Raw genomic sequence first — 24,531 nt, 5'->3', positions numbered from 1 at the left:
GACACCATCTCTCCCTTGTGTTGATGACACCCACTGTTTTGAAAAGGGGAAGTGTGGCCTGCATGTGAGTCTTAGAGCACAGGTATTCCCTATATAATTATCTACCCTTATTGTTGTGGGAAGACAAAGTAACAGCAGAAATATAAGTATAGTGGGACTTTGATGCACCGAGTCCTGGGTTCTTTTCTTATGTGGGGAGTTGAGGAAGAATATGGACGTTGGGGATGATGAACATAAAATCATATCAGAGAAACTGATAAAATTAAGAATATCTGTGTTAAATGAGCTTGTACAATAATAGGTTCAAGGGCAACACTGATGTTTTCATAAAGTGAACATGAAGGATGATCTAAATGGATATCTAGTTTTGCAACTCACAGGAATATGACATACAGTTGGTGTGTAGATCCTACTAGAAACCTGCTCATGATCAACAGAGTTTAGGTTGCTCTGCCATTGGCAACAGCTGATGTATCTCTCTTTCTTGACATGCTTGACAGCTGATTTATCTTTCAATCTGTGACTTCTTGGTTTATGGCTACCTTTCCCTTTTTACTCTTTTCCCTTCACCTGCTCTTCTGAACTGCGCTATCTGAAGTATTTTCAAATAATAACCTGGATATTTGTTGAGATGCACATAAATGCCTCACTAGACCTTGACACAAGCCTCTTGTTTTTAAAATTTTCCTTGGAATAAGATTCAAGCAACACTCTTCACAGCTTGCCCATATCACCTGCAGACAAGTCCTTTGAACACTGTTAGCAGAAAAAAGAGTAGATGATCCAGCATCTGTTTCATGAGTTGCTTGTCATATTTGTTTCATATTTTGTTTAAGATCTTCTGCGTATGGTGATCTTCAGTGACACAGAGTATCACAGGAGCATTTCTTCAATCCTTCCAACAGATATGTTACTCTCAGACAATTGCATGTAACCAATGTGTTATATGTGGTACACTTTTATAAAGAAACTTCTCCCTGTCACCACAGTCGACACTTATTTCATCACCATTTTTCTGTTTTCAGGTTGTGAGCATAAAACACATGACGCTGAGGCCTGTTCTGAGCAGAGTCTTCAACCCGTATGGAGGTTGGGGAAGATTTCCCAGATATCTCAGACCTTCTTCAGGCCCAGGCCACTGTCAACACTGAGGAGCCACACAATCATGAGATTTCAGAGGAATTTCCTGGAGAAAAACCATACGAGTGTAGTGATTGTGGAAAGTCATTCAGGCGAAGCTATACTTTTACAAGGCATCAGAGAGTTCATACTGGAGAAAAGCCATATGAGTGTAGTGATTCAGGCGCAGCTATACTTTTACACGGCATCAGAGAGTTCATAGTGGAGAAAAGCCATATGAGTGTAGTGATTGTGGGAAGTCATTCAGGCACATCTACACTTTTACACAGCACCAGAGAGTTCACACTGGAGAAAAGCCATATGAGTGTAGTGATTGTGGGAAGTCATTCAGGCACATCTACACTTTTACACAGCACCAGAGAGTTCACACTGGAGAAAAGCCTTATGAGTGTAGTGATTGTGGGAATTCATTCAGGCACAGGATCAGTCTCACAGGGCACCAGAGAATTCACACTGGAGAAAAGCCATATGAGTGTAGTGATTGTGGGAAAGAGGAAGAGAGAGGGAAAGAGAGTTAGAAACATTGATGAGAGAGAAACATTGACCAGCTGCCTCTTGCACAAACCCTACTGAAGATGTGCCCACAACCAAGGTACATACCCTTGGGTACTATTTGGTGAGCTCTGACATGGAGAGAAAGCTGACATGGAAAGATAAACATAGATATGCTGTCTCCCTCTCACCCCCTACTAGGTATACATTGGGGCATTGCACTGACATGGAATCAAACCAGAGAACTTTTTCTGAGGTCACTGCCTGGGCCAGAGCTTGTTCCCATATTATTATTATTATTACTACCAATTATTGTATTATTTTCCACACCAAAAACTCTAAGACTTCTTTTGCCACATCTTGTATTTTCCTACTGCCCTGTTTTAATCCCTCTTTCTGCCTTTCGTGGCCCTACATGCACTCATGGATTTTTCCATTCTTTGCAATAGAATAGTTCATACACATTCATAATTTTATTGGCACTATTTGATGTGTACTTTTAAACAAGTGCTGGTTTCCTCCAAGCTACACATTCATTTTGAGATTTAATACAAATGCTTATGTGAAGAGTGGTTGTTTTTTATTGCTGAGTAGTACTGGATACTGTGAATAACTCCTTTATCTGTTTATCTCTGTTGTTTGTTATTTGCAGGTTTTAGTTATTATAAATAAATCTTTTGGGAATATTTTCATTCAATCCTATATGTAGACATACGTTTTACTTATCAAACCATAGAGAGGGAGAATGCCTTACATTTAAGATATGCAGAACTTTGAGCCAATATGGTCATTCCCTTTGCCTTACCTCTAACCCATATTATATAAAAATTCCAATTTTTCTGCTACCCTGTAAGGACATACAATGTTTAAACTTTTCAAATAGTAACCTTAGAAATGCATATAATGTTAAATTGCTTTTGTTTTAATTCCATTTACTGAGGAATTTTTAATGGTGAGCATTTGTTTTTATCTGCTTTTTTAAAATGTCTGCTGAGAATCTTTTGCAAATTGTTTAAATAAATATATTATTTTACCAAAGAGAGCAAATCAGTATGACTAAGACATATGATTAAATATCCAAAATTCTTCAGTGAATCAAGTGACTCTTTGCCATATGGAACCATAGGTTTTGCAGCCTGAATGGAAAAACTGTTTCATTCAGTTTTAATTATGTGCACAACTGATGTCATCTTATACCATATACTTACATACTTAATCTGCATTGTTAACATTCGGAGCCACAGTTATTTAAGTCTAAGCAGTTATTAATACGTTAAATGGCATGTAGTTTTGTAGTATTTGTCAATTTCCTCGTGTAAACACTCTCATTACGGTTCATTTTAAACTGTCAAAATGAGTGCATTGAACTCAGACCTGATTATATATTTCTGAAGCACATAGTTGTATTTTATTTCCCAAAAATGGATATAGAAGCAACAAACATGATTCAGAACATTCTTAATAACACAGTAAAATTATTGGGAAATATCAAGATTTAAATTTGGGTTCAGTTCCGACAAAAGCACATGCCTGGGTTGTGGGCACAAACCCCAGCAAGGGGCTTGCAGGAGGCAGTGGTTCAATGATTCTCTTCATTGACATTTATATCTCTCACCCCTCCCTTTCTCTATTAAAGTATGTGTTTGTGTGTGTGTGTTTGTGTGTTTGTGTGTGTGTGTTTGTGTGTGTGTGTTTGTGTGTGTGTGTTTATATATATATATATATATATATATATATATATATATATATATATATATATATATATATTTCAGAGAGTAATTTTTTAAAGAGAGCAAATCAGTATGACTAAGTATGTATGGGGTCTCAACCATGCATGCTGTGGAAGACACATAAGAATGGCAGAAAATCTCTCTTTGTCCCATATGGAGTTATTTTGCATTGCAGACCAATGCCTTAAAAGAAAGTCAGTACCACTTAAGGGGGCTGAGTTATAGAGATTATTTTAAAGCCTCAAATTCTTGTTTCATCTGAGATATTGATAGTTGTGTCCTGGGAATATGTTCAGCCACTCTTCTAGGTCTTTGACCTGGGGATCTTGATGGGACACTAAACCCAGAAATCTATGTTCCAGGAATAGGGTCATATAACTGGTCTTGGTTTTGGGCAACCAGTGGAATGGGATGTCACAAGATTTTCCGGGCATGGGTTGCAATACGGGTCAAGGCTTGTAGTGAAGTCTGAGCTCATTAAGGAACCCTAAGTTGTCCCCTACCAATTTTTTTCTTTTAATTAGGAACTGGAAACAATGGGAAAGGAGTCAGGTCTTTAATAGCTTTGTGACAACGTGGAAGTCTGTTCTGTAGGTGATGGGAGCAATCAGTGGTTTGGCGCAATGGAGGCAGGATATCTGACCCAGGTGTTATTAGACTCCCTGTGGCTGCAGCAGGCTGAACTATATAGATGGGATAGAGGCAGTACAGAGACTAGGATGGATGCTGCTATGATTGTCTTGGTTAGTGTCGTAGTAAGTAGCCACTGGGGGTGGCTGTGATGGTTAAATAAGCTTTGGATTATGGATTGGTGTTTTACGTGTGGCCACCAGGATTTTCTAATTTGGAGGTGGAGAGAGAGGTAAGAGTAAAAGATTTCATTTGGCAACTGGTGGTATGGAAGGGCTATCAACTGAGGTGCAGATATTCATAGTAAAAACTAATGTTCACTCAGGATACCAAAACTTTTATATTTTATCTGTTAGGGTTGTGATATTTCAGGGAGCAGTTCATGAGCAACTGGAACTCTGAGGCACAGTTTAAAGATGAAAACTTCTGTGAAATGGAGACAGAGTGTAGGGACAGGGGAAATGTTGTAGATCCTCTTTTTCTTTGTCTTTTTAATTGGAAACTGAAAAGGAATCAAACAAGATAAAACAGCAGCTGTTACATATTTACTTGTTAAACATATAACAGGATATTGTTGTGAGTTTGAATCTGGGTTGTTATCCTCATTCTGGTTGATTTGCTTAAAGCATCAAGGTCATTGTTGAGACTCACTGGGCATGGGATAGAGGGCCATAGACTATGGAACCTGATTAATGAAGAGAGGCCTTCATTGAAGGACTGACGGTTGCCTCTATGAGTGTGGACTCTCAGAGTTGGTGTAGAAATTTTTCCTGTTTGAATTTGTCAAGCAGCATATATATCACTAATGCTGACCAATGAGTAGGAAGTGAAGGAGATGACTTTGTGGGCTATGGGTGTGGGAGTGCAGGTGTAAGACAGGTATGGGAGAAGGAATTATGTGTCCTTGGAGAGGGCAGGTGCATTAACTGCTGCAGTGCCATGACATTTAAATAAGAGGGAATGAAGGTTGAGTCCATTACCTGCTGATACTACAGAGTGGTGAATTTACAGGTTAATTCCTGAAAATAGGAATGAGATAGCATACATCACCATACTTTGGACTTGAAATTCTCCACTGGATTGGGAAGGCAGAATGGTAAGAGAAATATATTAAAGAGGTGGTGGATTAAAATTTTGGAAAAGAAGATGAGTAGGAAATATAGTGTGCTAATCATGACATACTTGTGTTACATTTGACTTTGTGCCTGTGGGAATGAAGTTGTGTGGGAGAAGTGTGGTTCAATGAATTTTGACCTAGAGGCAGTGAAAAATAATGTCTTAAGCACCCTGAGATTGGGTTCAAATGATTGAAGTTTTATGCCAGAATTATTGGGGTCTTATTATGGGAATTCAGGGGACAACAGAGCATTATGTCAATTTCTCACACTCTCATTATGGACACCATGTCTCCCTTGCGTTCATGACACCCATTGTATTGAAAAGGGGAAGTGTGGCCTGCATGTGACTCTTAGAGCACAGGTATTCTCTATATAATTATCTACCCTCATTGTTGTGTGAAGACACAGTAAAAGCAGGAATATAAGAAGAGAGGGACTTTGATGCACCATGTCCTGGGTTCTTTTCTTATGTGGGGAGTTGAGGAAGAATATGGATGTTAGGGAGGATTAACATAAAATCATAGCAGAGAAACTGATCATGGACTGAACTGTGTCCATTGTGACAGGATATGAACTTTGAGGACGTGGCCATCACCTTCTCTCAGGAGGAGTGGGAGCTCCTTGATGACGCCCAGAGATTTCTATACCGCAAGATGATGCTGGAAGTTTTTGAACTTGTATCATCTGTAGGTAAGACCTTCACAATTCTCCTATAGTCCTGAGCTGAAGTTCTCTCTTTCCTTTATTCTCCAAATGTAACGTTTCTCTCTCCAATACCGAGACCATGGGCTCTTCAATTTTTTTCCATTTTCCTGTCAAATGTCATGTAGCCAAGAGGGCTGAGTCATTTGGAAAGACCTGAGCAAATGATTCCATGAATATCCCTTAAACACCCATAGCATCAAATAGTGCAGGAAGTGTCTGGGAGTCAGGATTGTTCCGAACACCTTAATGGGACCAGGTTCTTCCTACTCACCTCTATTGTCTTTCAATAAAATTAAGAATATCTGTGTTAAATGAGCTTGTATAATACTAGGTTCACGGGTAACGCTGGTGTTTTCAGAAAGTGAACATGAAGGATGATCTAAAACGATGTCTGTAGATTTGCAACTCACGGGAATGATGACATACAGGTCTTGTTTAGATCCTACAAGAAACCTGCTCATGATCAACAGCGTTTAGGTTGCTCTGCCATTGGCAACAGCTGATTTTTCACTTTTCCTAGATATGCTTGACAGCTGATTTATCTTTGAATCTGTGAATTCTGGGTTTATGGCTACCTTTACCTTTTTACTCTTTTCCCTTCACCTGCTCTTCTGAACTCCGCTATCTGAAGTATTTTCAAATAATAACCTGGATATTTGTTATGAGATGCACATAGGTGCCTCACTAGACCTTGACACAAGCTTCTTGTTTTTAAAATATTCCTTGGAATAAGATGTAAGCAACATTCTTCACAGCTTGCCCATGTCACCTGCAGACAAGTCCTGTTGAACACTGTTAGCAGAAGAAAGAGTAGATGATCCAGCATCAGTTTCATGTGCTGCTTGTCATATTTGTTTCATATTTTGTTTAAGATCTTCTGCGTATGGTGATCTTCAGTGACACAGAATATCACAGGAGCATTTCTTCAATCCTTCCAACAGATATGTTACTCTCAGACAATTGCATGTAACCAATGTGTTATATGTGGTACACTTTTATAAAGAAACTTCTCCCTGTCACCACAGTCGACACTTATTTCATCACCATTTTTCTGTTTTCAGGTTGTGAGCATAAAACACATGACGCTGAGGCCTGTTCTGAGCAGAGTGAATGTGTGAAAGGGGAGTCACAGGAAAGTGCTTCTAAGACAGCTTCAGCAACCCAGGGGACCCCTCTCTGTGGGAGGTGTTTTTCTGTGTTAAAAGATAGTCTGCAGCTGACTGAGGCACAAGCAGCAGAATTTGAACAGAAAGCAGTCTTCAGTGACACATGTGTGAGAGGCTTCTGTTTCAGTGCAAACCCTCACCAGCAACACCGACATGCCAGTGGAGAGAAGCCCTGGAAGGAGGCTGTCGACCAGACCTCATTTGTGACCAGGTGCAGCTTCTATTTCTCAGGAGTGTCTTCAACCCGTATGGAGGTTGGGGAAGACTTCCCAGATATCTCAGACCTTCTTCAGGCCCAGGCCACTGTCAACACTGAGGAGCCACACAGTCATGAGATTTCAGAGGAATTTCCTGATAGAAAAAGGCATCACCAATGGGATGAAGGTGAAAAGGCTGCTTGCCACAAACAGAACCTTGTTCAACATCAGGGTGTCTGCTCTGGAGTAGTGCATTATGAGTGTAATACATATGAGAAAGTTTTCAGATCTATCTCAAATCTCAATAGACATAAGAGAGTTCACACTGGAGAAAAGTCCTATGAGTGTACTGATTGTGGGAAGCTGTTCAATCACAGGTATTCCCTCACTATACACCACAGAGTTCACACAGGAGAAAAACCTTACCAGTGCAGTGAATGTGGAAAATCATTTAGTAAGAGTCATCACCTCTTATGCCACAAGAGAGTTCACACTGGGGAAAAGCCATATCAATGTAGTGATTGTGGGAAGTGCTTCAGTCAGAGGTCACACCTCATTGAACACCTCAAAATTCACACTGGTGAGAGACCATATGAGTGCAATGATTGTGGGAAGTCATTCAGGCATATGTCCCCTCTCACACAGCACCAGAGAGTTCACACTAGAGAAAAGCCGTATGAGTGTAGGGAATGTGGGAAATCCTTCAGTCATAGCTCTAACCTCCTAAAACACCACAGAGTTCACAATGGAGAAAAGCCATATGAATGTAGTGATTGTGGGAAATCATTCAGGCAGCTCTCCACGCTCAGAGAACACCAGAGAGCTCACACTGGAGAAAAGCCATATGAGTGTAGTGATTGTGGAAAGTCATTCAGGCGCAGCTATACTTTTACACGGCATCAGAGAGTTCATACTGGAGAAAAGCCATATGAGTGTAGTGATTGTGGAAAGTCATTCAGGAAACTCTACAATCTCAGAGAGCATCAGAGAATTCACACTGGTGAAAAGCCATATGAGTGTAGTGATTGTGGGAAGTCATTCAGGAAACTCTACAATCTCAGAGAGCATCAGAGAATTCACACTGGTGAAAAGCCATATGAGTGTAGTGATTGTGGGAAGTCATTCAGGCAGCTCTCCAATCTCAGAGCACACAAGAGAGTTCACACTGGAGAAAAGCCATATGAGTGTAGTGATTGTGGGAAGTCTTTCAGGCACAGGATCAGTCTCACAGGGCACAAGAGAATTCACACTGGAGAAAAGCCATATGAGTGTAGTGATTGTGGGAAATCGTTTGGTCAAATATCTTCTTTCACAAAACATAAGCGAATTCACACAGGAGAAAAGCCATATGAGTGTAGTGATTGTGGGAAGTCATTCAGGCAGATCTCCACTCTCAGAAGACACCAGAGAATTCACACTGGAGAAAACCATATGAGTGTACTAAATGTGGGAAAGCATTCGGGCAAAAATCTGCTTTCACAAGGCATCAGAGAATTCACACGGGAGAACAACCATATGAGTGTAGTGATTGAGGAAAGTCATTCAGTCACACCTGAACTCAGAGAGCACAACTGAAGTCAACTTATATGACGTACTTACACTCAATCTGCATCATTACCATTCATAGCCACTCTTATTTAAGTCTAAGCATTCATTAGTACATTAAATGACATGCAGGTTTGTTGTATTTGACAATTTCCTGGTGTAAATACTATCATTATGGTACTTTTTAAACTGTCAAATGATTGCATTGAACACGCACCTGGTTAAATATTCCAGTAGCACATCATTGTATCTTATATCATAGTCATGGGAGACACTACAGTTAAACTAGATGGAAAGTGCCTCTTCTAGATATAAGTCCAAATGATTCCAGGCCATGTGGCCTCTTTGGTCTTTGAGGACAGTCTGAGGACCTCCATCACTATTTCCTTTAGCTGGAGTCACTAATAAAAATAATAATCTCATGGGTTTGTGGATTCCCTTGTTCCCTCTGTGGAGGTCACCTTAAGGTCGTTGCTCAACAGGTTGGAACGCAACGCTAGAGGATGGATCCTGTAATCATCCCCAGGATGTGTCTTTTGTAAACAGTCATTATATCTGCTGATTCTAATAGCAAGAGTCTTCACTGTTTGGCAACATTCGCTGCTACTGAGGCAAGATTGGTCTTCCCAAGAAATGAGAACTCACATGCATCAGGGAGCACCTTTCTAATGGGTACTATTTGGTGAGCTCTGACATGGAGAGAAAGCTGAGAAACTGTCACATGTGACATACACTCACCTCTAACTGATAACAGTGTGGTGCTATAATAAGCTCACTGTTGTAAATTCAGATTGTATTTTTAATGATATTTTAGAAAATGATTTTATTCTTTTTTTCGGGTGGGAGAGAGAAAGAGGCTGGAATAAAGATAAACATAGATATGCTGTCTCCCTCTCACCCCCTACTAGGTATACATTGGGGCATTGCACTGACATGGAATCAAACCAGAGAACTTTCTCTGAGGTCACTGCCTGGGCCAGAGCTTGTTCCCGTATTATTATTATTATTACTACCAATTATTGTATTATTTTCCACACCAAAAACTCTAAGACTTCTTTTGCCACATCTTGTATTTTCCTACTGCCCTGTTTTAATCCCTCTTTCTGCCTTTCGTGGCCCTACATGCACTCATGGATTTTTCCATTCTTCGCAATAGAATAGTTCATACCATTCATAATTTTATTGGCACTATTTGATGTGTACTTTTAAACAAATGCTGGTTTCCTCCAAGCTACACATTCATTTTGAGATTTAATACAAATGCTTATGTGAAGAGTGGTTGCTTTTTATTGCTGAGTAGTACTGGATACTGTGAATAACCCTTTTATCTGTTGATCTCTGTTGTTTGTTATTTGCAGGTTTTAGTTATTATAAATAAATCTTTTGGGAATATTTTCATTCAATCCCATATGTAGACATACGTTTTACTTATCAAACCATAGAGAGGGTGAATGTCTTACATTTAAGATATGCAGAACTGTGAGCCAAAATGGTCATTCCTTTTGACTAACCTCTGACCCATATTATATAAAAATTCCAATTTTTCTGCTACCCTGAAAGGACATACAATGTGTAACCTTTTCAAACAGTAACCTTAGAAATGCATATAATGTTAAATTGCTTTTGTTTTAATTCCGTCTATTGAGGAATTTTTAATGGTGAGCACTTGTTTTTATCTACTTTGTTTAAATGTCTGCTGAGTATCTTTTGCAAATTGTTTAAATAAATATTTTATTTTACCAAAGGAGGACTGTGCAGCATCTAAGACATATGATTAAATATCCATAATTCTTCAGTGACTCAAGTGACTCTTTGCCATATGTAACCATAGGTTTTGCATCCTGAAAGGAAAACTGTTTCATTCAGTTTTAATGATGTGCACAAGTGATTCATCTTATACCATATACTTACATACTTAATCTGCATTGTTAACATTCAGAGCCACACTTATTTAAGTCTAATCAGTCATTAATACATTAAATGACATGGAGCTTTGTAGTATTTGTCAATTTCCTGTTGTAAACACTCTCATTACGCTTCATTTTAAACTGTCAAAATGAGTGCATTGAACTCAGACCTGATTACATATTTCTGAAGCACATCGTTGTATTTTATTTCCCACAAATGGATATAGAAGCAACAAACATGATTCAGAACATTCTTAATAACACAATAAAATTTTGGGGAAATATCAAGCTTTAAATTTGAGTTCAGTTCTGACAAAAGAACATTCCTGGGATGTGGGCACAAACCCCAGCAAGGGGCTTGCAGCAGGCAGCGGTTCAATGATTCTCTTCATTGATATTTATATCTCTCACCCCTCCCTTTCTCTATTAAAGTATGTGTGTGTGTGTGTGTGTGTGTGTGTGTGTGTGTGTGTGTGTGTATATATATATATATATATATATATATATATATATATATATATATATATTTCAGAGAGTAATTTTTTAAAGGGAGTAAATTAGTATGACTCAGTATGTGTGGGGTCCCAACCATGAATGCTGTGGAAGACACATAAGAATGGCAGAAAATCTCTCTTTGTCCCATATGGAGGTATTTTGCATTGCAGACCAAGGCCTTGAAAAAAAGTCCGCATGACTTTGTCGTTCTAATTTGCAGTCTGGTTCCTCTCTTATTGGTGAGTTTAATGGTCTCCCAGAATAGGAGTCCCTTCTTGGGCCTGTGTGAACAATATGAATTATATTTTCTGCCCACAGTAAGTATTACATAATTCTCAGCAATGTTTAGGCGAAATCCTCCCCATATTATAAAGGATCCATGTGCCATTAAGTATGAAATTTGATAAGCTGCCAAGACCTGTTTGACTCAGTGGATAGACCGTCGGTCTGCAGACTGAAAAGTCCCAGGTTCGATTCTGGTCCCCAGCATGTACCTTGGTTGTGGGCACATCCCCAGTAGGGTGTGTGCAAGAGGCAGCTGGTCAATGTTTCTCTCTCATCAATGTTTCTAACTCTCTTTCCCTCTCTCTTCCTCTCTGTAAAAAATCAATGAAATATATTAAAAAATAGCAATTTCATATGCTGGTGTCATTTGCTGTAAGACTCCGAGGTTTAAATAGATCCACCATTAAAATGGAAACACTCTATCAATAAAGAGTAGAAAAGACTGCAGTAAATTGGAGGGGAAAAATGCCACTTCTAAACATTTTTTTACAAGTAGCTAAAGGACTGTGGCTTGTGTGCTGTTTGCTTATAGACATTTTCAGGGCCTCCATAACAGTTTTCTGGGGCTGTAGTCATTGGCAGAGAAAATAAACACTAATTTTTTTAGTCCCCTGACCTATCTAGGGTGGTTATCTCAAGGTTTCCTGAACTGGAAAGACCTCAGAGCTGAGAAAGAATAATCCTACAATCAGTCCCAGGTTGTGTATTTTTGTGATCTGTGAGCATTTCTGTGGATTCCGATGGTAATCATCTTCACTGATTGCCAATATTTGCTTTCCCTGTGGCAAGGCTTGTCCCCCAGGAAATTAGGAGAGAGGTGCTATGGCCCAAATAGGGTTGTTATTTTTATTTTCTAACAAGATAGAGATATCCAGGACTTTATTGGAAATGCTCCTTAAGGCTTTATTAAGTACTAGTAGCCCAGTGCATGAATATTCATACAATGGAGATGGGGATCCCTAAGCCTGGCCTGCCCCCTATCACACTTCTGGAGCCCTCAAGGACTGGAGTCGACCTTGTGATCAGGTAATGGTGATGCCCCATCACACTTCTGCTGCTGCCAGTGTCAACAGTGGAAGCCTCAGCTGTCCCTGGTTACCTGAGCCTCTGGCAGACTTGAGTGGCTGGACAACCACCGTCCAGGCTTAGGCTCCTTGGGCAGACCCTTGGGGACTGGGGACTGCGGGGACTGGGGGAATCCAGAGGCAGGCATATCCCTTATCCATGGGATATATCAGCTAAAAGGTAATAGAGGAAGGTGCCTTGGCTTCTCTGAGCATCTCTCCTGGACCTGCCATCCCTGCTCATCTACTGAGTGTGCATGGTCTCCCTGTAACACTAGGGCCCAGAGGCAGAATGAGCACAGTGCTCTCTGCAGTGGGGATGGGGAAAATATGAAGGGACCTCATTCAGCACAAGTTCCTGCACAGAATGAACGGAAACCACAGGATCACCATGGCTGTAAATGTCAGCATTTTTACAATCAGCCCCATCGGATGGAGGAATCACCTGGACAATGCACATGAGAAGGAGGCTTGGAGGCTGCGTAGTGACTGCTGTGAATGTAAGAAAACATTGACGCTAGAATGCTTGCAGTCCAGTAACCTTCCCAGTCACCTCTCTTAATATGTGGACTTCACACCCACCACAGTGGGGGACCCAGGCAGCAGGGAGTTACCCAGGGTCACACTCAGAAGTGGGTTCTGATTTTTTTGCCAATGACATCTGACCAAATTCCTTTTTTTTTGAAGTTCACTCCTATAAATCTTGGGTATAAGAAAGACAGAGATTTCACTCATCCTCCCTCCTCAGTCACACCACCACGGCCTTACACTGTGGCTTTTCAGCCCGTTACCTTGTCCCACCCAATCACACCATGTGGCACCCTCAAGCAACTCACTGTTCTGGTGGTGAGAACTGGACTGCAGAACCGGAACAAGCACCCACACCCAAGGCTGGAGGGTGAATGAGGTGAGGCCGGGTTGAACTCTGGAAGCAGAAAGTATTCTAGCGTCAATGTTTTCTTACATTCACAGCAGTCACTACGCAGCCTCCAAGCCTCCTTCTCATGTGCATTGTCCAGGTGATTCCTCCATCCGATGGGGCTGATTGTAAAAATGCTGACATTTACAGCCATGGTGATCCTGTGGTTTCCGTTCATTCTGTGCAGGAACTTGTGCTGAATGAGGTCCCTTCATATTTTCCCCATCCCCACTGCAGAGCTCAGGGAAAAGTCTTGGTGGATGAGGAGAAAGGCAACCAACCATCCAAAAGGATTTCCACAGCCATTGTCTTCCATTCCTTACTCCTCTCCTTTGCCCCTGAGTAGCCCTAAAAGAAGGAGATAGGCCTCCCTCTCTGTCCATCTCTAATAACGCCCAGAAGGAACCTACATGTTGGCTGCTCCTTTATCCTGATTCTAGCAGAACCAGGGTGTTCACGTGCTAGGAACAAGACAGATACCTTCTTTGCTCTAATCCACTAAAGCTTTTGGGCTGCTCATTACCCACAATAACATCTAGTCTGTCCTAATGAAAATGCATCTCCAATTCTACCCTCTAGGAGGCAGCAGAGCCTAAAATTAGTAGCTACAGCAATGTGGTTAGAGACACATGGGTTTGTCATCTAGCCCTGCCTTTATTAACTCTACAAACAAGCAATTAATTTTGACTCGGAGGTTGGATTCCATCCCCATCAAATATATTGTGAACCCATATCAAAATGCAAAGAGGATTAAATGAAATAATAATATATATAAAGCATTGAATCCAGGCTTGGCACCTGTAGGAAACATTCAGTAACTCTTAGCTCCTTGACATCTCAATGTGTACTGACTACAGATATGCAGACAATATATTGTAGAAAATGTCAATGTGTTGGCCTATATAACCTGTCAAATTTCTTTTTTAAACCTGGATTACATATATTCTCTCATAGTCTGTCTTTTACCTTAACAATGATTTTTTTTTCATGTAAAAAAAAAAAAAAGAGGTAAGCTGAAAAGGCTCAGTATATTAAGCATAGTTCCATGCACAGAAAGACTGCTGGTTCAGTTCTTATTTGAGGGCACCTGGTGTGGTTATGGGCTGTAGTCCATTAGTGGGTCATGTCCAGGAAGCCACTGTATGTTTCTATCCTTCTTCTCTCTATAAAAACCAATTTAAAATACCTTTATATATCTTTATCCATTTAGATTTGTAGTCTTTAGGAATCATTGAAATAATACTTTTCACCTGAGGGAGCATTCTAAGAGTCAGGAAATCTGAAATAATGTTTCCAAACAGGAGTTCAGTTTTGTAGACAATATTCCCTGGAATCCTGTGACGATCTCCTAAAACCTAATGTTGTCAGTTCCCAATGTAACTTGGGTGCCCCAGAACAATATTTGAAATGGTCAGTGAGTGATTAGGATTTTAATGCCACATGCAAGGCTAGATTGCTGCAATACCCAAAGGGCCATGCGCTAAGGAGGGCTGGGTTTAGTCAATGAAGCCCAGGAGAGGCGCATTATCCCTGTGCTAATTGGTTTGAGTTTGACTTCCAGAGTCTTTCTCTTGGTGATAAATTTGATCTTTGCAGTGTGTGTTCAAGAAATCAGAAGCTCCAGTGCTAGGTCACAAGACATGAGAGGTAGCGTCCCCGCAGTGCTGTTGTCCGTTTGTGGCTGGTTGAGTCACAACAGGCCGTGACTGAGTTCTTTGTGCCTCTAAACTACTTTCTGCTTCCAGAGTTCAACCCGGCCTCACCTCATTCACCCTCCAGCCTTGGGTGTGGGTGCTTGTTCCGGTTCTGCAGTCCAGTTCTCACCACCAGAACAGTGAGTTGCTTGAGGGTGCCACATGGTGTGATTGGGTGGGACAAGGTAACGGGCTGAAAAGCCACAGTGTAAGGCCGTGGTGGTGTGACTGAGGAGGGAGGATGAGTGAAATCTCTGTCTTTCTTATACCTAAAGGCAGCAAAGAAGATGAAGCAAAGTTTTGTGTGAGGAGTTTTGCTTTCATTTGCAGGAACCTGCTGCCATTAATAGAAAATGTCGATGTGTTGGCCTATATATCCTGTCAAATTTCCATTTTAAACCAGTAGGATTACGTATATTCTCTCATAGCCTGCTTTTACTCTTAATAATGTAATATGTTGATGAAAAAAAAAAAAAAAAAAAAAAAGACCCAAGCTGAAATGGCTCGGTTTATTCAGCATAGTCCCATGCACAGAAAGATTGCCGGTTCAGTTATTATTTGAGGGCACTTGCTGTGTTTATGGGCTGTAGCCCATTAGGGGGTCATGTAGGAGGAAGCCATTCTATGTTTCTATCCTTTTCCTCTATGTAAAAGTCAATTAAAATATCTTTACATATATTAATCCATTTAGATTGGTAATCTTAAGGAATAATTGAAATAATAATTTTCAACCCAGGGAGCATTGTAAGAGTCATGGAATCTGAAATTATGCTTCCAAACAGGTGTTCAGTTTTGTAGATTAAACTCCCTAGAAACCTGTGACAATGTCATAAAACCTAAAGTTCTCAATTCCCGATGTCACTTGGATGCCCCAGAACAATATTCCCAATGGACAGAGAGTGATTGGGATCCTAGAAACACATGCAAGATTAGATTGCTACATTACCCAAAGGGCCATGTGCTAAGGAGGGCTTGGCTTAGTCAATAACGCCCAGGAGAGGCTCATTATTACTGTGCTCATTGGTTTGACTTTGACTTACAGAGTCTTTCTCTTGGTGGTGAATTTGACCTTTGCACTGTGTGCTCACAGAATCAGAGGCTCCAGGGCTGGGTCACGTGAAAACAGAGGTAGGGTCCCCACAGTGCAGCTGTCTGTCTATGGCTGGTTGGGTCACAACAGGCTGTGATTGAGTTCTTTGTTCCTCTAAACTACTCTCTGCTTCCAGAGTTCAACCCGGCTTCACCTCATTTACCCTCCAACCTCTGGTGTGGGGGCCTGTCCAGTCCTGAAGTCCAGGTCTCAGCGCCAGAACAGTGAGTTGCTTGAGGGTGTCACATGGTGTGATTGTGTGGGAGAAGGTGACAGGCCGTGGTGGTGTGACTGAGGAGGGAGGATTTGGGAAATCCTGTTCTGTCTTATACCTAACGGCAGCATAGAAGATGAAGCAAAGTTTTGTGTGAGGAGTTTTGCTGTCATTTGCAGGAAGTTGCTGCCATTAATGGCTGGGATCCAAAGAGGGGCATGGTGGGAGTTCAGTTTCTATTCTTTTCTCAAAACTTCTCCGAGGAACATCATACTAGAAGAGTGAAGATAGCAGTTAGGGACAGGATGGAGAAGTCCCGGGAAATCCCTGATGGAATGCAGGCATCACCGGGTCTGGGCTGGGCAAGGGCCCTGAGCAGCCTGAGACTATGGGTCCTGGTGGTGGTTTCCCTGCTTTCAACAGGCCTTTACTTTCCCCATATTCCTGCAGATGCAGAATCATTAAAGGGATTGGGTTGTAGAGCTTATTTCAGGACCTCCCTGGCTTGTGACCTCTGAGATAGTTGTGTCCTGGGAATGTGCATCCACTTTTCTAGGTCTTTTACCTGGGATCCTTGATGGGACACCAAGCACAGAATTCTAAGTCCAGGACTAGGATTATATGACTGCTCCTTGTTTTGGGCAACCAGTGGAATGGGATGTGAGAAGTTTTTCCAGTCCTGGCTTCCTTTATGTGTAAAGACTTGGAGTGAAGTCTCAGCTCATTCAGGAACCCTGAGGTGCTTCCCCTTTTTTCTTTTATTTATTTTTTATTTTTTAAAAAAATATTTTATTGATTTTGTACAGATAGGAAGGGAGAGAGATTGTTAGAAACATCAATGAGAGAGAGTCATTGATCAGCTGCCTCCTTCACACCCCCTACTGGGGATATGCCCGCAACCAAGGTAAAAGCTCTTGACTGGAATCGAACCCGGGACCCTTCAGTCCCCAAGCCGACGCTCTATCCATTGAGCCAAACTGGTTTTGGCCCCCCTTTTCCTTTTAATTAGGAACTGGAAAATAATGGGACAGGAGTCAGGTCTTCAGTAGCTTTGTAACAATGTGGAAGTCTGTTCTGTAGGTGATGGGAGCAATCAGAGGTTTGGAGCAATGGAGGCAGGATATCTGACCCAGGTGTTATTAGACTCCCTGTGGCTGCAGCATGTTGAACCATATAGATGGTATGGAGGCGTTAGAATGACTAGGATGTGTGCTTCTTTGATTGTCCTTGTTAGTGTCATAGTAATTGGCCACTGGGGGTAGCTGTGCAGTTGCAATAAGCTTTAGATTCTGGATTGGTGCTTTAGGTGTGGCCACCAGGATTTTCTAATTTGGAGGTTGAGAGAGAGGTAAGATTCAAAGATTGCATTTGGCAACTGGTGGTATGGAAGGGCTATCAGCTGAGATGCAGATATTCATAGTAGAAACTAATGATCACTGGGGATACTAAAACATTTATATTTTACCTGTTTGGTTTGTGATATTTCAGGGAGCAGTTCATGAGTGACTGGCACTCTGAGGCACAGTTTAAAGATGAAAATTTCTTTAAAATGGAGACAGAGTGTAGGGACTAGGGAAGTGTTGTAGATCATCTTTTTTTTTTTGTCTTTTTAATCAGAAACTGAAGAGCAATCAAAGAAGATGAGACAGCAGCGGTTACATATTTACTTATTAAACATATAACAGGATATTGTTGAGAGTTTGAGCCTGGGTTGTTTTCCTCATTCTGTTTGATTTGCTTAGGGCATGAGTGGTCATCAGTGAGACTCACAGGGAATGGGGTAGAAGGCCATGTACTATGGGACGTGTGTAATGAATGCTGTGACTGGTTAATGGAGATCAGGTGCAGCGCTATTTGAGGTGGCATCTGGATATGAGACCTGATGAGTTTCTCAATGAGTGAGGTTGCAAGAAAACACAATCAGGGAGACAAGCCTTCATAGCAGGAGTGAATGCTGCCTCATTGAGTGTGAACTCTCAGAGTTGGTTTAGAACTTATTCATGTTTAAATTTGTCAAGCAGTATTTATACCACAAATGCTGACCAATGAGTAGGGAGTGAAGGAGATGACTTTGGGGGCTGTGGGTGTAGGAGTGCAGGTGTGAGACAGGTGTGGAAGAAAGAAAGATGTGCCCTTGGAGAGAGCATGTGCATTCAAGGCTGCGGAGCCATGGCATTTCAATAAGATGGAATGAACGTTGAGTCCATTACCTGCTGATACTATAGAGTGGAGAATTTTAAGGTTAATTCAAGAAAAGAATGTGCATTCTGGTGTTACATCCCTGGTGGAGAGCTTAGGTGAAATATGTGTGTCCACTGTCCTTTTGTTGTTGAGGGTTGTTACAGTGATCAAAATGAATGAGATAGCCGAGATCGGTTTGGCTCAGTGGATAGAGCGTCGGCTTGGGGACTGAAAGGTCCCAGGTTCGATTCCGGTCAAGGGCATGTACCTTGGTTTCGGGCACATCCCCAGTGGGGGGTCTGCAAGAGGCAGCTGATCAATGACTCTCTCTCATCTATGTTTCTAACACTCTATCTCTCTCCCTTCCTCTCTGTACAAAATCAATAAAATATATTTTTTTTAAAAAAAGGAATGAGATAGCATACATCATCATCCTTTGGGTTTGAATATCTCCACTGGCTTTGGAAGACAGAATCGTAAGAGAAATATGTTACAAAGGTTGTGGTTTCAAATTTCAAAAAAGAAGATGATTAGGAAATAAACTGTGCTCATCAATGCATACTTGTGTGACATTTGACTTTGTGCCTCTGGAAATTAAGCTGTGTGAGAGAAGTGTGGTTCAATCAATTACGACCAAGAGGCAGTGCAAAATAATGGCTGCAGCACCCTGGGAATGGGTTCAATGGATTAAAGTTTGATGCCAGAATTATTGGGGTCTTAAAATGGGAATTAAGGAGACAACAGAGCATTGCCTGATAAGCATCATGTCAAATCTTCACACTCTCAGTATGTACATCATCTCTCCCTACCCTGTGTTCATTACACACACTGTATTGAAAAGGGGAAGTGAGGCCTGCATGTGAGTCTCAGAGCGAAGGTATGCTTCATAGGATCATCTACCCTTCTTGTTGTGGGAAGACACCATATCAGTAGGAATATAAGGAGAGAGGGACTTTGGTGGCACCAAGTCTTAGGTCCTCTTCTCATGTGGGGAGTTGTGGGAGGATATGCATGTTGGGGAGGATGAACATAAAATCATAGCAGAGAAACTGATCATGGACTGAACTTTCCCCATTATGATAGGTATGAACTTTGAGGACGTGGCCATCACCTTCTCTCAGGAGGAGTGGGAGCTCCTTGATGAGGCTCAGAGACTTTTGTACCACAAGATGATGCTGGAAGTTTTTGCTCTTGTATCATCTGTAGGTGAGACCTTCACAATTCTTTTAGTGTCCTGTGGTGATGTCCTTTCTTTCTTAATTCTCTAAATGTAAGCTTTCTCTCTCCCAGTCCTAGACCATCGGCTCTTCTATTTTATCCCATTGTCCTGTCAAATGTGCTGTGATGAGGTGGCTGAGTCATTAGGAAAGACCTGAGCAAAGAACTTCATGAATATCCCTCACACCCATAGTGTCAAATAGTACAGGAGTGTCTGGGAGTCAGGATTGTTCCAAAAAGATTAAGGGGACCAGGCTTGTATTTGGTCTTTTGGGCAGGTGTGTATGACCATTCATTCAGTTAAAGGCTCTTTGTGACTGACTATGCCAGGTTATGGTCTTTACTTGCATGAACCATGGGCGGTTCTTGAATGACCTCCTTCCATTGTGTGCAATGTTATGTTTCCTGAATACTATTGCATGCTGTGTTGCTCTGGGCAGGTGCTTCCTATTCACATCTATTGTCTTTAAATAAAACTCAGAATATCTGTGTTTTATGAGCTAGTACAATAGAAGGTACAAAGATAACCCTGGTGTTTTCACAGCTTTAACATGAAGGATGATCTAAAAGGTTCTCTCTTGATTTGCATCTCATGGGTTTATGACATACAGGTGGTGTTTACATCATACCAGAAACCTACTCATGATCAACAGAGTTTAGGTTGCTGTGCCACTGGAAACAGCTGATTTATCTTTTCTTTGACATGCTTGATATTTCTGATTTATCTTTTAATCTGTGACTTCCTGGTTTCTGGCTACCTTCAACGTTTTACCCTTTTCCCATCATCTGCTCTTCTGACCTGCTCTATCTGCAGTATTTTCTAATAATGACCCTCATATTTGTTTTGAGATAGACATAGGTGCCTCACTAGATCTTGACACAAGCTTCAAGTTTCTTGAATTTTTCTTGGAATAAGATGAAAGCAACATTCTTCACAGCTTGATCCTGTCACCAGTAGACAAGTCGTGATGAACACTGTTAGGAGAAGAATAAGTAGATGATCCAACTTCTGTTTAATTTTGTGCTTTATATATTTGTTTTATATTTTGTTTGATATCTTCCTGTGTATGGTGATCTTCAGTGGCACAAATCATCCCAGCAGCATTTTTTCAATGCTTCCTACAGATAGGTTACTATCATACAATTGCATATAACCAATGTGTTATATGTGGTACACTTTTATGAAGTATCTTCTCCTGGTCAGCACAGTCGAGATTTATTTCATCACCATTTTTTCTGTTTTCAGGTTGTGAGCATAAAACGCATGAAGCTGAGGCCTGTTCTGCGCAGAGTGAATCTGTGCAAGGGGAGTCACAGGATAGTGCTTCTAAGACAGCTTTAGCAACTCAGAGGACCCCTCTCTGTGAGATGTGTTTCTCTGTGTTAAAAGATAGTCTGCACCTGACTGAGTCACAAGCAGCAGACTTTGAGCAGAAAGCATTCTTCAGTGATGCATGTGTGAGAGACTTTTGTTTCAGTGCAAACCCTCACCAGCAACATAGAGATGCCAGTGGAGAGAAGCCCTGGAAGGAAGCTGTGGACCAGGCCTCATTTGTGACCAGGCGCAAATTCTATTTATCAGTGGTGTCTTCAACCATTATGGAAGTTGGGAAGGATTTCCCAGATATCTCAGAGCTTCTTCAGGCCGAGGCCACTGTCAACACTGAGGAGCCACACAATCGTGAGATTTCAGAGGAATTTCCTGATAGAAAAAGGCATCATCCATGGGATGAATGTGAAAAAGCTACCTGCCACAAACAGAACCTTGTTCAACATCAGGGTGTCTGCTCTGGAGAAGTGCATTATGAGTGTAATACATGTGGGAAAGTTTTCAGTTCTATCTCAAATCTCAATAGACATAAGAGAGTTCACACTGGAGAAAAGTCCTATGAGTGTACTGATTGTGGGAAGCTGTTCAATTACAGGTCTTCCCTATCTAAACACTACAGAGTTCACACAGGAGAAAAACCTTACCAATGCAGTGAATGTGGAAAATCATTTAGTCAGAGTTCTAACTTCTTATGCCACAAGAGAGTTCACACTGGGGAAAAGCCATATCAATGTAGTGATTGTGGGAAGTGCTTTGGTCAAAGGTCTAAACTCATTGAAAACCTCAGAATTCACACAGGTGAGAGACCATATGTGTGTAGTGATTGTGGGAAGTCATTCAGGCACATGTTCACTCTCACACAGCACCAGAGAGTTCACACTGGAGAAAAGCCTTATGAGTGTAGTGATTGTGGAAAGTCATTCAGGCAGCTCTCCAATCTCCGAGAACACCGGAGAATTCACACTGGAGAAAAGCCATATGAGTGTAGTGATTGTGGGAAGTCTTTCAGGCACATGTTCACTCTCACACAGCACCAGAGACTTCACACAGGAGAAAAGCCATATGAGTGTAGTGATTGTGGGAAGTCATTCAGGCAGATCTCCAATCTCAGAGAACATCAGAAAGTTCACACTGGAGAAAAGCCTTATAAGTGTAGTGAATGTGGGAAATCATTTAGGAAAAAATGTACTTTCACAAAACATCAGAAAATTCACACTTATTGAGAAAAGCCATGTGAGTGTTTTAAATGTGGGAAATCATTTAGGCAAAATCTGCTTTCACAAGGCATCACAGAATTTTCACTGGAGAACAACTGTATGAGTGTAGTAATTAAGAAAAGTAAATCAGTCACACCTGCACACTCAGGGAGAACAACTGAAGTCAACTTATATGATGTACTTACACTCTTAATTTCATCATTAATATTCAGAGCCATTCTTATTTAAGTCTAAGCATTCATTAATTTATTAAGTGATATGTAGGTTTTAGTATTAGACAATTTCCTGGTGTAAATACTCTTGTTATGGTTCTTTTTAAACTGTCAAATGATTGCATTGGATACGGACCTGATTAGATATTTTAGTAGCACTGTTGGAAGTTCAGATTATATTTTAAAAAATATTTTAGAAAATGATTTTATTCTTTTTCAGGTGGGAGAGAAAAAGAGGCTGGAAGAAAGAGATAAACATAGATTTGCTGTCTCCTTGCCCCCTACTGGGGATACATTGGGGGATGTGCACTGACCTGGAATCAAACTAGAGAACTTTCTTTGAAAGGGATGACACCTAACCAACTTAGGACACTGGTTATACCACACTTTGTTCCTTTATTATTATTATTAATGATCATATTATTTTCCATACACACAACTCTAAACCTTCTTTTGCCACATCTTGTATTTTCCTCCTGCCCTGTTGTAATCCCTCTTACTGCCTTTCTTAGCCCTACATGCACTCATGGATTTTTCCATTATTTACATCACAATAGTTCATACTGTTTATAATTTTATTGGCGCTCTTTGATGTGCTCTTTTTACCAAATGCTGGTTTCCTCCATGCTACACAGTCATTTCGAGATTCCATACAAATGCTTATGTGAAGAGTGATTTTTTAAAAAATTGCTGAGTAATACTGGATTCTGTGAATAACATTATGTTTGTAATTTCTAGATTTCAGGTATCATAAGTAAATTTTTTGCGAATGTTTTCATTCAATTTTCTATATAGACATATGTTTTACTAATCAAACAGTTGTGTAGGTGAATGTTTTATATTTAAGACACAAGGAACTGTGAGCCAATATGTTCATTCTCTTTGCCTTTCCCCTAACCCATATTATATAAAATTCCAATATTTCTGCTAACCTGCAAGGCTATACAATGGTTAACCTTTTGAAATAGTAACCCTGGACATGCATAGAATGTTAACTTGCTTTTGTTTTAATTCAATCTACTGAATACTTGTTTATGTTGAACATTTGTTTTTATCTGCTTTGTTTAAATGTCTGCTGAGAATCTTTTGCAAATTGTTAAATAAATGTATTATTTTACCCAAAGTAGGACTGTGTAGCATGTAAGACATATTCTTAGGTATCCCTAATTCATCAGTGACTCAAGTGACCCTTTGCCATATGGAATCATAGGTTTTGCATTCTGAAAGGAAATTTGTTTCATTCACTTTCAATGCTGTACACAACTGAAGTAAACTTATAAGATATACTTACCTATTTAATATGCATTGTAAACATTCAGAGCCACTCTTATTTAAGTATGAACATTCATTACTACATTAAGTGGCATGTAGGTTTGTAGTATGCCATTTGTAGTCAATTTATAGTCAATTTCCTGGTGTAAACACTCTAATTACGGTTCATTTTGAACTGTCAAAATGAGTGCATTGAACTCGGACATGATTACATATTTCTGAAGCACATCGTTGTATTTTATTTCCCACAAATGGATACAGAAGCAAAAACATTATTCAGAACATTCTTAATAATACAGTAAAATTATTGGGAAATATCAAGCTTTAAATTGGGTTCAGTTCTGGCAAAGCGCACATGCCTGGGTTGGGGGCACGAACCCCAGCAAGAGGCTTGCAAGGTGCAGCGGTTGATTGATTCTATTCATTGATATTTATATCTCTCACTCCTCCCTTTCTCTATGAAAGTGTGTGTGTGTGTGTGTGTGTGTGTGTGTGTGTGTGTGTGTGTCTGTGTTTCAGAGAGTAATTTTTTAAAGAGAGTAAATTAGTATGACTCAGAATTTGTGGGGTCCAAATCATGCATGCTGTGAAAGGCACATAAGAATGGCAGAACACCACACTTTATACCATATTGGGTTATTTTGCATTGCTGACCAAGGCCTTGAAAAAAGTCCTCTTGACTTTGTGATTCTAATTCGCAGTCTGGTTCC

The sequence above is a fragment of the Pipistrellus hanaki genome (assembly GCF_964339955.1).
Source record: "Pipistrellus hanaki genome assembly, chromosome: 21".
In the NCBI taxonomy this organism is placed as follows: domain Eukaryota; kingdom Metazoa; phylum Chordata; class Mammalia; order Chiroptera; family Vespertilionidae; genus Pipistrellus; species Pipistrellus hanaki.
This window is presented reverse-complemented; position numbering follows the sequence as displayed.